Raw genomic sequence first — 12,531 nt, forward strand, 5'->3', positions numbered from 1 at the left:
ATCACACACATAAACATAGAAAATAAACACCTGCCCATCTGGGCTCCACCTAATACATGTGTTGTGTCTACCTCACCTATAGAGCGCCGTTCACACACTGAATTCGATCCGGCTTCCTCAGCCTTCTACGGTCCAGCAGCCTCCAGGCTGTGACCACACCAGCACCCTTGTCAGGGAGATGATCCAGATGTCCTCCCGACTCTGACCATGCGACCCTCTTTCCTTAGGCGTCGCTGGGCCCCCCAAACGTCAGGCTTTAAAAAGGCTCATGGCCCCTCAGCCCTCCTGGCTAAGAACACACAGAGCCTCTCAGGCTTCCATAGCCTTTCTCCCTCCAAGTCATACACAGAGTTGTTTTTTTTTTTTTGTTTTTTTTTCTCACCTGCGATCACCTCTGGCAAAAGACAATACATGTAGGGGAAGGGTGTGGACTGGCAGAACCCATTACCAAACCTATACCCCAGTCCACATAAAATCCAGCTCAGAACAACATCTAGACAAAACTGTCTTGGCAAACTACACTCTGCTGAAACCACTGCAGCTTTCAGGATTTCAGTTATCTCACCCAGCTGAGGTATCTGGGTGGGATATACACACCTCCCAGCACTTATAATTTACACATCACCACTATATATCATATCAAACCTGTATGACAAAACTGTATAGAAAGGTTATTGAATATCATGTTAGGACAATCAGAACACTTTTTGTTACCCTAATGATATTGATCTAGGTGCGCAGGTCCACCCAAGCCAGCCAACAAATCTGAAGTAAGTTTGAGGCTTACTGGCTCTCAGTCAGATGAGAGCTGGTTTGGAATGTCTCATAGTGCACAAGGTTACCATTATGCTGACTCAGCCTGTCATCTGTCTCATGGACAGATTGATGGCTTGCACCTGCCTGGCTTTTGGCATATAGCCTTTGTGTGGTTGTCTATTGTATGTCTTAGATAATAGGAGTCCAAGACCCATCCAGCTATCCTCTTAATGCTGTTTCCAAACCATTTTGATGGGGTTTCCATCAATTTCTAACCTTTTTTTGTGAACCAGATACCCTCTTCTCTTCCGAGCAGTGGGTGCCTGGGGTTCTCCTATTGACTTCCATTGTGCTCGGGTGCTTGGTAGAGCACACAAGCATACCGATATGTTCAGCCAGAGCACACGAGCACTTTGGTGCTTGATCAACACTAGTAGTGTGGGTTTTGGTCCATCAAAGACACTGGACCTCTTAACCAGTAATGTCACTGTTATTTCATGTGAAATGCTAGGGGCTGGAGAACATTTTTATTAGAACTGAGAACACAATCATCACTAACTCTTTCTGGACATTCATTTTGTGGATACTACAACCAGTGGATTATGTCCCTTTCTAGAAAGACAGATAGTACACTTCTTGACAAAACTAAATACCACAACCAGATAGAAATGTCAGATTGCTGCTAAACTTTGCATTCAGTTAAGTCTCGGGCAGATATGTAAATGATTACAGTTGAGGTCTGATTAGACACTGGGTTTTGTCACAAGAGGGCATAAAAGTGCTTCCCAAACTGATCTATAGAAAGGTTTTCAGAGGCTAATTTTGGGTAGTGTACCTTTTGGTGAGATATCAGTGACTGCTAGACATGCCTCTACGATATACCTGGTTGATAGACTTTCAGAGGACGTACATCATTGGACTAAGAGAAGCAGGATGGTAATTTTAACGAATTGCCAGCCATCTAGGCTTGTCTGACCTAGCTGTTTGGAGGTGTTGGGAGTGTTTTGGATATCATTGGGGCCGGACTTGAATCTGCTAAAGTGTTTCGGGGCCCAGCCAATACTGTATTGTCTGTTTCTTAATCTTTGTCTAACTTTAACTTTTCCTCCTCACCTGTCTTTGTATTGTACTCACTGCCTCCCCAGCAATCTCTAAAAACATGGGTGTCTGTGGGGACAGTGATCCGAGCACAGTCAACACAGACCAGGACTATTAGAGGGTGGCAGACTTACTTTTTTCTTTCTCTGTTGGGGAGATGGTTTAACATTATCATGATAACATTCATAATAGTACTTCCCACTTCTTCTGTCTCTCCCCCTCCTCTATATACTTCCCTCGCTACTCGCAGATCTTCTGCCTGTTCTGTGAGCTTGTTAGCTTTTAGCCACCCTTTGCTTTCCCTACATGCTTTTTCCCACTACTCTGGATTCAGTTTTACACCTTTCATTAGCTGGCTGATGTTCTTCACTGCCTGTCTTCTCTCCTCCTTACTACTTCTGCAGCTGGGATCCCTGTCGGTCCCTTTCTACATACCTTGGGTGTTGCCTAACTCTAAATTAGCTTCATCTTCATAGGCCCCAGTGGGGACTCCTACCGTTCACTAGGGGGCCAGAAACCTGTAGTTCTCCTGACTACCGCAAAAACCAACGACCTCAGCGCGGACACAAACCAAACGCTTGCTGCACACTACTTCTCTTGAACATACGTTCAGTACACTAATACAATGGGCAAACCAACAAAAACAAACACAATGCAAACAGCCCACAGATGGAAACAAGATCCATACACAATCCCCTCCTTTTGTGATTTTAGCAGATGGGCAGGACCCCCGGGCCCAGTACCTTACTTGACTTTGTATTAAATGCAGGACTTAACCTAATATTTTCACCTGATTCCCCTTTACCTGGAGTCTTCAACATCTGCACCAACCACAACAACCTGTTATGAATCGAAATGAAGTTGCCTCAAAGTGCAGACTTAATCCTAGCAAAGGAACAAACATACAAGTTAAGGCATTTCATAATAACTAATTATAGATAAATGTGTATCCTTCACTTACTGAGTTGTGTACTCTATGTGGTGCTACTTAGATCTATGTGTATTGTTTCATGCTTGTAGCCGTATCAGGAAAAATACCAGTAACTAAGATGGGCTCTGGGCAGGGAGTAAAGTTACCTCAGTTAAAATGCCTGCCGGGGAGAACCTGTGCGATAACCAGGTACAAGAAGGTGGGCCTGGGGCTTGGTTTCGCCGCTCCACAGCTGTAACAGACATTCCTCCCTGTGGGATTTTGGCAATGACATACTCAGATCCACCCCTCCAGAGACTAAGGGCCGCTTCACACGAGCGGATGCCTTGCGTGGCATCCGCTCCGTGACAGAGTGCCAAGACCCGCTGCAGACTGCAGAGGCACGGGGCAGTAACATGACTGTTAATGCTCCGTGCCTCTCTGTGATCTCTTTACTACGAAATCACAGTGACAACTGTGATTTTGTAGTAAAGAGATCACAGAGAGGCACGGAGCATTAACAGTCATGTTACTGCCCCGTGCCTCTGCAGTCTGCAGCGGGTCTTGGCACTCTGTCACGGAGCGGATGCCACGCAAGGCATCCGCTCGTGTGAAGCGGCCCTAAGGGGGCTGATAATATGGTGGGGATCGTGCCTGCTGAAGCATGGCGGAGTTCTCCGGTGCCATTTTAGGGGCTGTGTTGGCGGCATGTAAAGGTAATCATTTGTCTTTTCATCATACATTTCTGTCCAGCCTAATTTCTTCATCTCTCTGGCTGTTCTATACCATGCTTCTGCATCCGTCTGAGCTCATATAATGCAGAAGGTGGATCCGTTCAGAACGGATCCGTCTGCATTATATTGTAAAAAAAATTCTAAGTGTCAAAGTAGCCTCAGACGGATCCGTCCAGACTTTACATTGAAAGTCAATGGGGGACGGATCAGTTTGAAAATTGAGCCATAGTGTGTCATATTCAAACGGATCCGTCCCCATTGACTTACATTGTAAGTCTGGACGAATCTGTTTGCCTCCGCACGGCCAGGCGTACACCCGAACGCTGCAAGCAGCGTTCAGGTTTCCGCCTGCTGAGCGGAGCGGAGGCTGAATGCAGCCAGACTGATGCATTCTGAGTGGATCCGCATCCACTCAGAATGCATTAGGGCTGGACGGAAGCGTTCGGGGCCGCGTGTGAGAGCCTTCAAACGGAACTCACAAGCGGCGCCCCGAATGCAAGTGTGAAAGTAGCCTTAGCAATACTGCTCCCATCTTGTCTCTGTTTAACTCTGTATGACCCTAATCATCTTTAGTAGAAAGTCTCCCATGCAGGATCCTTGTTTTAAGTCCCCAAATTTCTGAACCTACTTCCGTATTTGTGGTTAGTGATGAGCGGAAAGACCCATATTCAAATTTGTGATATTTGATGAATAATTTGCACCATATTCGTCATATTCGAGAATTCGCAACATTCGTCATTTTGCATTCAATATCATAATTTGCGAATTATTATTCAAGATATATTCGCGTGCGCATAGAATCTATTCGTTATTCGTAAATAAGCGACAACGTGTTCGTATGCGCGTGTGCACATAAGGGTGTGGCTTCTGCTGCAAGGCGGATCGTTTCTAGGCCTTGTGGATTGGAAGGAAGCCAGCAGAAGCAAAAAAGATGTTTGGAAACTTCAGCGCGGCCGAGGAGGAAATCTTGATCAAAGTAAGTTATTGTTCTAACATTACGCCTACTACATTCCTGTGTGTCAATATTTACAAATGAAATGTATTTTAAACTTCGGTTTTGTTAGAATACATTTTCGCACGTGCGAATATTCCCAAAATAATTATTCACAGGACTTATAATTTCAATTTGCATGATTAAATTATCCTCTTAACAAACACATGTACTTTTACCCAGCATGGTTAACTTGTACTTTTAATTCCTAGGTCAATCAGTTACGCTGGAATACTACTAATGTACACCACCTAAAGAATTATTAGGGACACCTGTTCTATTTCTCAATAATGCAATTATCTAGTCAACCAATCACATGGCAGTTGCTTCAATGCATGTAGGGTTGTGGTCCTGGTCAAGACAATCTCCTGAACTCCAAACTGAATGTCAGAATGGGAAAGAAAGGTGGGCTACAACAGCAGAAGACCCCACCGGGTACCACTCATCTCCACTACAAATAGGAGGCTACAATTTGCACAAGCTCATCAAAATTGGACTGTTGAAGACTGGAAAAATGTTGCCTGGTCTGATGAGTCTCGGTTTCTGTTGAGACATTCAAATGGTAGAGTCCGAATTTGGTGTAAACAGAATGAGAACATGTATCCATGCTATCAGCACCTTGTTGAATAAATGCCACGTAGAATTAAGGCAGTTCTGAAGGCAAAAGGGGGTCCAACACCGTATTAGTATGGTGTTCCTAATAATTCTTTAGGTGAGTGTATGTGGTGCTACTTAGATCTATGTGTATTGTTTCATGCTTGTAGCCGTATCAGGAAAAATACCAGTAACTAAGATGGGCTCTGGGCAGGGAGTAAAGTTACCTCAGTTAAGATGCCTGCCGGGGAGAAAATGGGATTAGTTAAGATGGCTGCCAGAGAGTCAGTGGGATTAGTTAAGATGGCTGCCGGAGCATAAGCTGGTACATAAGGTGTGCCATCCTGTGCGATAACCGGGTACAAGAAGGTGGGCCTGGGGCTTGGTTTCGCCGCTCCACAGCTGTAACAGACATTCCTCCCTGTGGGATTTTGGCAATGACATACTCCACAGATCCACCCCTCCAGAGACTGAGGGGCTGATAATATGGTGGGGGTCGTGCCTGCTGAAGTCTGGCGGAGTTCTCCGGTGCCATTTTAGGGGCTGTGTTGGCGGCATGTGAAGGTAATCATTTGTCTTTCCATCATACATTTCTGCCCAGCCTAATCTCTTCATCTCTCTGGCTGTTCTATACCATGCTTCTGCATCCTTTACTACGTTGTTATCTTGAAGCATTCCTTCCTTATGTCAGCACTTTCTCCTCATAAATTCCTGTGATCTTAATGAATTTCTCTCCTTCTCTCTGAGACAATCAGGTGGTTGGTGTAACTGCCAGATGCTAAGTTGTCTGCCCCCATTTTCTTCTCTTCTTTTTAAGTCTTCATTATACTGAATACTGTACACGGCTCCCAGCCGGAAGGCTTCTAATGCCGCCCGCACTGTCAGTCTCTCTAAGTTATCTTTGCATGTACATTCAATCTGAACACTTTCCTCCCTGAAGCTAGAGGACAGCTACCGATAACCTGTTCTCTCCTTCTGGAGAGGGACTTCAGTTATACTCAATGACATGCCAGCCCGTGTTTTATACCTCTGGCATATACGTCATATGAGCCCTTCCTCATTTTCCGAGGATATCCGTTACAACAACCTACAGTATAATCCATCAACTAATATAATTCTAATTTTTTTAATATTAACTTCAAGACATCTATCGGTGTGACAGATACGTGACACCAATAGTAACACGTCTACCAATGTGACAATAGTCTACTGCTGGTAGGAAGAGTATATATTTTTAATCATCATCTGTCTAAAGTTGGAACACATGTAACTATATACATATGTATATTTCCTTTGAAGTCCCTGTCGAACCACAGACAGTAGATAATACACTTTTCATGCAGCTGCTCAGTCAGAACAATTTAACCTTTGTCCCACGCTGGGCGCCAAGTATTTTGAATGCACACAAGCTGTGCTATCTTATCAACTGTCTGCTCCAAACTGCAAGTTGTTAGTTCCATTGGTCATTATGCAAATATACATTTTCACTTCTGCACAATTAGCATAGCTAAGGAATGTAAACTATAGATAAGTGGGGAGTGATCCCGGATGCCAGCCCCATCTTTTAATGGCTTCAGATCTTTCAGTCTCATATCCACAACAGGAGCAGTGGTTACATGAGGGGTCTTGACATCCAAGACAGACGACTAAGGCTACTTTCACACTCACGTTTTGTCTTTCAGTTTGTGAGATCCATTCAGGGCTTTCACAAGCGGTCCGAAACGGATCAGTTTTGCCCTAATGCATTCTGAATGGAAAAGGATCCGCTCATAATGCATCAGTTTGCCTCTGTTCAGTCACCATAACACTGTAGAGGCGCTGCTTGCAGCAATTTGGTGTCTGTCTGACGAAACTGAGCCAAACGGATCCGTCCTGGCACACAATGTAAGTCGAGGGGACAGATCTGTTTTCTCTGACACAATAAAAAATTGATCCGTCCCCCACTGACTTTCAATGGCATTCATGACGGATCCGTCTTGGCTATGTTAAAGATAATACAACCAGATCCATTCAGAACGGATGCAGATGGTTGTATTATCTGAACGGAAGCCTTTTTGCAGATCCATGACGAATCCGCACAAAATGCAAGTGTGAAAGTAGCCTAAGGCCTCCTGCACATGAAAGTAGTTTTTTTTTACCATTTACATTCCGTTTTTTGCGTTCCGTATACAGACCGTATATGGAACCATTCATTTAAATGGATCCACCAAAAAAAGGAAGGTACTCTGTATCCCTTCCGTTTCTGTATTTCCGTTCCGTTCTAAGATAGAACATGTCCTATTATTGTCCGCATAACGGACAAGGATAGTACTGTTCTATCAGGGGCCAGCTGTTCTGTTCCAAAAAAAACGGAATGCACACGGACGTCATCCGTATTTGTTGTGGGTCCAATTTTTGCGGACCGCAAAATACTGAAAATACCATACGGTCGTGTGCAAGAGGCCTAACAGAGAGGATTGTTTGATCCACTGATAAGCATCACCAGCTCCCACAATTTTGTTGTCCACCATCCAGATACAGTCGGCTCCTTCAGTACACACCCGTTTCTGCCCAAATAACTTCTGGGATCTTAGAAGGACATTTGGTGTCACATCAAGGCATGTTCTGTTTTTGAAAATGATCCCTTTATAGGCGTGAGTGATATAATGACCACCTTAGCAATACTGCTGCCATCTTGTCTCTGTTTAACTCTGTATGACCCTAATCATCTTTAGTAGAAAGTCTCCCATGCAGGATCCTTATTTTAAGTCCACAAATTTCTGAACCTACTTCCGTATTTGTGGTCTTGTCTGAAACCGAAACTAGACGTCTGCGCAAATTGTTTCTCTCTTCTGTTTCCCTTTAAAAGGGAGTTGTTGATAAGAATAAGCTAGATGATGATGGTGCTCCTTACAGATGAGCAAAGTTTTCAAAAGTTCGATGTGGATGCATCGCCAAATTTTCCCCCAAAATTTACTTAGCGCCAAATTAAGTAGTCACAAAATATGTTATGGGACGACAGTGACCTGAGGAAGCGCGATCCTGCGCGAAACGGCTGTCGCCGCTATATGTGGACTTAATGCTATCTGCCCCCGTTACCTCTGCTAACACTTTGAGTGCACCCCGGATGAAATAAAGGATTACTTTTACCGAACTGCATGGGCGAGTGCCGCCTTCTTTACCTTTTACTACAGTGCTCTGTTTCTTTTCGGTTTGTGCACCGCCGCTGTGCAGGGGAGACTGAAGAGGTGCGCCTATCCCGGTTTGAGGTGCTGTTGGTATTTTGACTGACTAGGCTTATAGCGGTGCCGCCTCTGTAATACCTTTGTTTTAGCTACAAAATATGTTAAATCAGCTATATTCCGGCGTGCAGGGATAGTGAATATAGTTGTATATCACTGTGCATTGCAGCAACATGCATAGCTAGTCCTTTCTGGTAGTGAAACAGTTACTGTGCGTCAGTATGACAAGCAGGTGACAGACGTCACTCTTAGGACTCATGCACACGACCGTTGTTTGCATCCGTGGCCGTTGTGCCGTTTTCTGTTTTTTTTCGCAGACTTATTGACTTTCAATGGGTCCGTGGAAAAATCGGAAAATGCACCATTTTGCAGCCGCATCCGTGATCCGTGTATCCTGTCCGTCCAAAAAATATGACCTGTCCTATTTTTTTGACGGACAACGGTTCACGGACCCATTCAAGTCAATGGGTCCGTGAAAAAACATGGATGCACACAAGATTGGCATCCGTGTCCGTAATCCGTGGCCGTAGGTTACTTTCATACAGACGGATCCGAAGATCCGTCTGCATAAAAGCTTTTTCAGATCTAAGTTTTCAATTCTGGCAGCACCCGATCTCTTACAGGGGGCTGTGATCCGCACAATTAACCCCTCAGGGCTGCCAGGCAGCAGGGGGCAGACCCCCTCTCTCCCCAGTTTAAATTTCATTGGTGGCCAGTGCCGCCCCCCTTCCTCCCTCTATTGTAATAATTTGTTGGTGGCACAGTGTGCGCGCCCCCCCGTCCCCCCCTTCCTCCCTCTATTGTAATAATTCGTTGGTGGCACAGTGTGCGCCCCCCCCCGGCCCTCCCCTTCCTGCCTCTATTGTGATAATTCATTGGTGGGACAGTGTGCGCCCCCCATCGGCCTCCCCTCCCTCTATAGCATTAACAACATTGGTGGCCAATGTGCGGCCTCCCCTCTCCCCCACCCCCCCGATCATTGGTGGCAGCGGAGTTCCGATCGGAGTCCCAGTTTAATCGCTGGGGCTCCGATCGGTAACCATGGCAACCAGGACGCTACTGCAGTGCTGGTTGCCATGGTTACTTAGCAATAGTACAATAGTAGAAGCATCATACTTACCTGCTGGCTGCTGAGATGTCTGTGTCCAGCCGGGAGCTCCACCTACTGGTAAGTGACAGGTCTGTGCGGCGCATTGCTAAATGAACTGTCACTTACCAGTAGGAGGAGCTCCCAGCTGGACACAGACATCGCAGCAGCCAGCAGGTAAGTATGATGCTTCTACTATTGTAACCATGGCAACCAGGGCTGCAGTAGTGTCCTGGTCGCCATGGCTACCAATCGGAGCCCCAGCGATTAAACTGGGACTCCGATCGGAACTGCCACCAATGATCGGGGGGGGGGGGGTGATGGGAGGCCGCACACTGGCCACCAATGTTGTTAATGCTATAGAGGGAGGGGGGGCCGATGGGGGGCGCACACTGTGCCACCAACGAGTTATTACAATAGAGGGAGGAAGGGGGGGGCCGGTGGGGTTTGCACACTGTGCCACCAAGGAATTATTACAATAGAGGGGGGCGGGGGGGGGGCGCACACTGTGCCACCAACCGATTATTACAATAGAGGGAGGGAGGGAGGGGGGGCCACACTGGCCACCAATGATATTCAAACTGGGGAGGGGGGGGATCTGCCCCCTGCTGTTTGGCAGCCCTGATCTCTTACAGGGGGATATGATAGTACAATTAACCCCTTCAGGTGCGGCACCTGAGGGGTTAATTGTGCTGATCACGGCCCCCTGTAAGAGATCGGGTGCTGCCAGGCAGCAGGGGGCAGTCATGTACACAGTTTGTAGTATATTCTAACTAGAAGCGTCCCCATCACCATGGGAACGCCTCTGTGTTAGAATATACTGTCGGATATGAGTTTTCACGATCTAACTCATATCCGACAGTATATTCTAACATAGAGGCGTTCCCATGGTGATGGGGACGCTTCAAGTTAAAATATACCATCGGATTGGAGAAAACTCCGATCCGATGGTATAAAAGGGACTCCTGACTTTACATTGAAAGTCAATGGGGACGGATCCGTTTGAAATGGCACCATATTGTGTCAACGTCAAACGGATCCGTCCCCATTGACTTGCATTGTAATGTCCGTGGATCCTCCAAAAATCAAGGAAGACCCACGGACAAAAAAACGGTCACGGATCACGGACCTACGGACCCCGTTTTTGCGGACCGTGAAAAAATACTGTCGTGTGCATGAGGCCTTAGGCTCAGTTCACACTTCCATTATTTGGTCAATTACGGGTCGAAAACACAGAACAGGTGAAGATTGTTTCATTAGGGATCGACCGATATTGATTTTTTAGAGCCGATACCGATAAGCGGTGAACTTTCAGGCCGATAGCCAATCATTTATTTAACCCCTATCAGACCTCAGATGAATAAAATAAAATAACTCCTCATCTCTCCTGCGCCACGGCTCCTCTTCATCTCATGGTCCGGTGTCGTGCTCCCCTGTGTTCTCCGGCCCGCGCTGCACTGTCACCTGACAGCGTGCAGCGTCAGGTCATAGTGCTCACACTACGTCCTGACGCTGTAGGGGGTCAGGACAGTGCAGCGCGGGCCTCATCAAAGAAGACCAGGGAGGGTGAGAATCGGAAGCACTTGCTGCGCTTCTTCCCTGCTCCCGGCACCCGGTGCATACTAGTAATCACGCTCAGTAGTATTCGCTTTATACGCATTATCTGCATATCGGCATAATGTGCAAAATCCTTAATATCTGCTGATAATATCGGTACTTCAGATAATCTTCAATCCCTACTTTTCAAGATACCTTATCTGACAGTAGGTTTGGTTCCTGATTTTGGCTCACCATACAGTAAGTGCTGAAATTAACTGACCAAATAACTGAAGTGTGAACTCAGCCTTACAGGTCAATGTTAGCGTCAGGTATAATGTACTTATCTGTGCAGTGGCCCAAGATTCTACTATAGAGTGAAATAGCTCTCTCCTTTTACACCGTCTGCTGATGCCACATAGATTGCTAGAGAACCTGTTCTCTTACACGCTGACACAAGTAGCGGGCCCATGACAGAGTGGAGAGGGTGTTAGCAGTAAGTTTGTGTTGATGTGTATTTTTCCCTTCTTCTGATCTGTCACAAGAACAACCCCAAAATAATGGATCCTGTCTTTTGAGCATCCGCCTTCACACGGTCAGTATTTGGTCAGTATTGGTAAGGCAAAAACAGGAGTGGGTCCAAAACAGAGATGACACGTGATGGGAATATTTGCATGTCTTCTGTGTTTTGGACCCCTCCTGCTTTTGGCTTCCAACTCATGATCAAATCCTGATACAAAATACTGACCGTGTGATAGAGGCCTTATGGATGCATCAAAGACAGGATCCGTTGTGGTTTTCATTTTTCGGTTCTGCTAACAGATAAGAAGAAGGTTAAAAAACATGGTGATAACAACAAGGCCAAACTCGGACACTAGTGGTGCGATGGTGGCAAAAGCAAGATGAGGTAACATAGTGGCCCAGTCACAGAGTGGTGAGGGTGGCAAAAGCAAGACGATGTAACATAGTGGCCCAGTCACAGAGTGGTGAGGGTGGCAACAGCAAGAGGAGGTAACATAGTGGCCCTGTTCTGGTGTGGCAGCACACTGCAGTCAGAACATTACTGCCAGAATGATCTAGTCTGATGCATCGGGGATCGGTGTGTGGACATCATGGCTGATCCACACCTGATTCATCTTTACAAATGTTAATCTCTCTATATTTTGTGTTGAAAGGTAAGTTCTCTTTGGGATAACTATGCCCCCTGCCACACTGAACACCCTCTCTGATGCCACACTACTGGCTAGGCAGGAAAGCTTCTCCAGAGCAAACACGGCCAGTTGCCGCCACAATTCAAGTTTGGCTGTCCAGTAGTCCAGGGGATCTGGGATTACAGGGTGCAGTCCAAGTATGCCACCAGCTGCTGGTTCCATGCCCTGCTGCTGCTGGGTGGTTTCTTCAGTAGGGGGGTGAAGAAATTCTTATTAGAGGCTCAAGACTTAAAGGGGTAGGCCACTTTCCGGCTACTGTTAATCAATGTGTTTGCAAAATTAGTATATGGCAATTACTAATATAGTCTTTGCTGATATTCTGCAACATTTTCTATATTTAATAAGGTATTCTCTTTTTTTGTCCTAGTCCTTTGTGCTGCCCACACAGCAGTC

The 12,531-nt window shown here is 46.1% G+C and overlaps 1 pseudogene; it reads left to right on the forward strand.

Annotated features, from left to right (window-relative positions):
• Positions 1-12,531, forward strand: part of LOC122940404 — a 254,437-nt pseudogene that overhangs the window by 119,588 nt on the left and 122,318 nt on the right.

The sequence above is a fragment of the Bufo gargarizans genome, chromosome 6, assembly GCF_014858855.1.
Source record: "Bufo gargarizans isolate SCDJY-AF-19 chromosome 6, ASM1485885v1, whole genome shotgun sequence".
Lineage (NCBI taxonomy): Eukaryota > Metazoa > Chordata > Amphibia > Anura > Bufonidae > Bufo > Bufo gargarizans.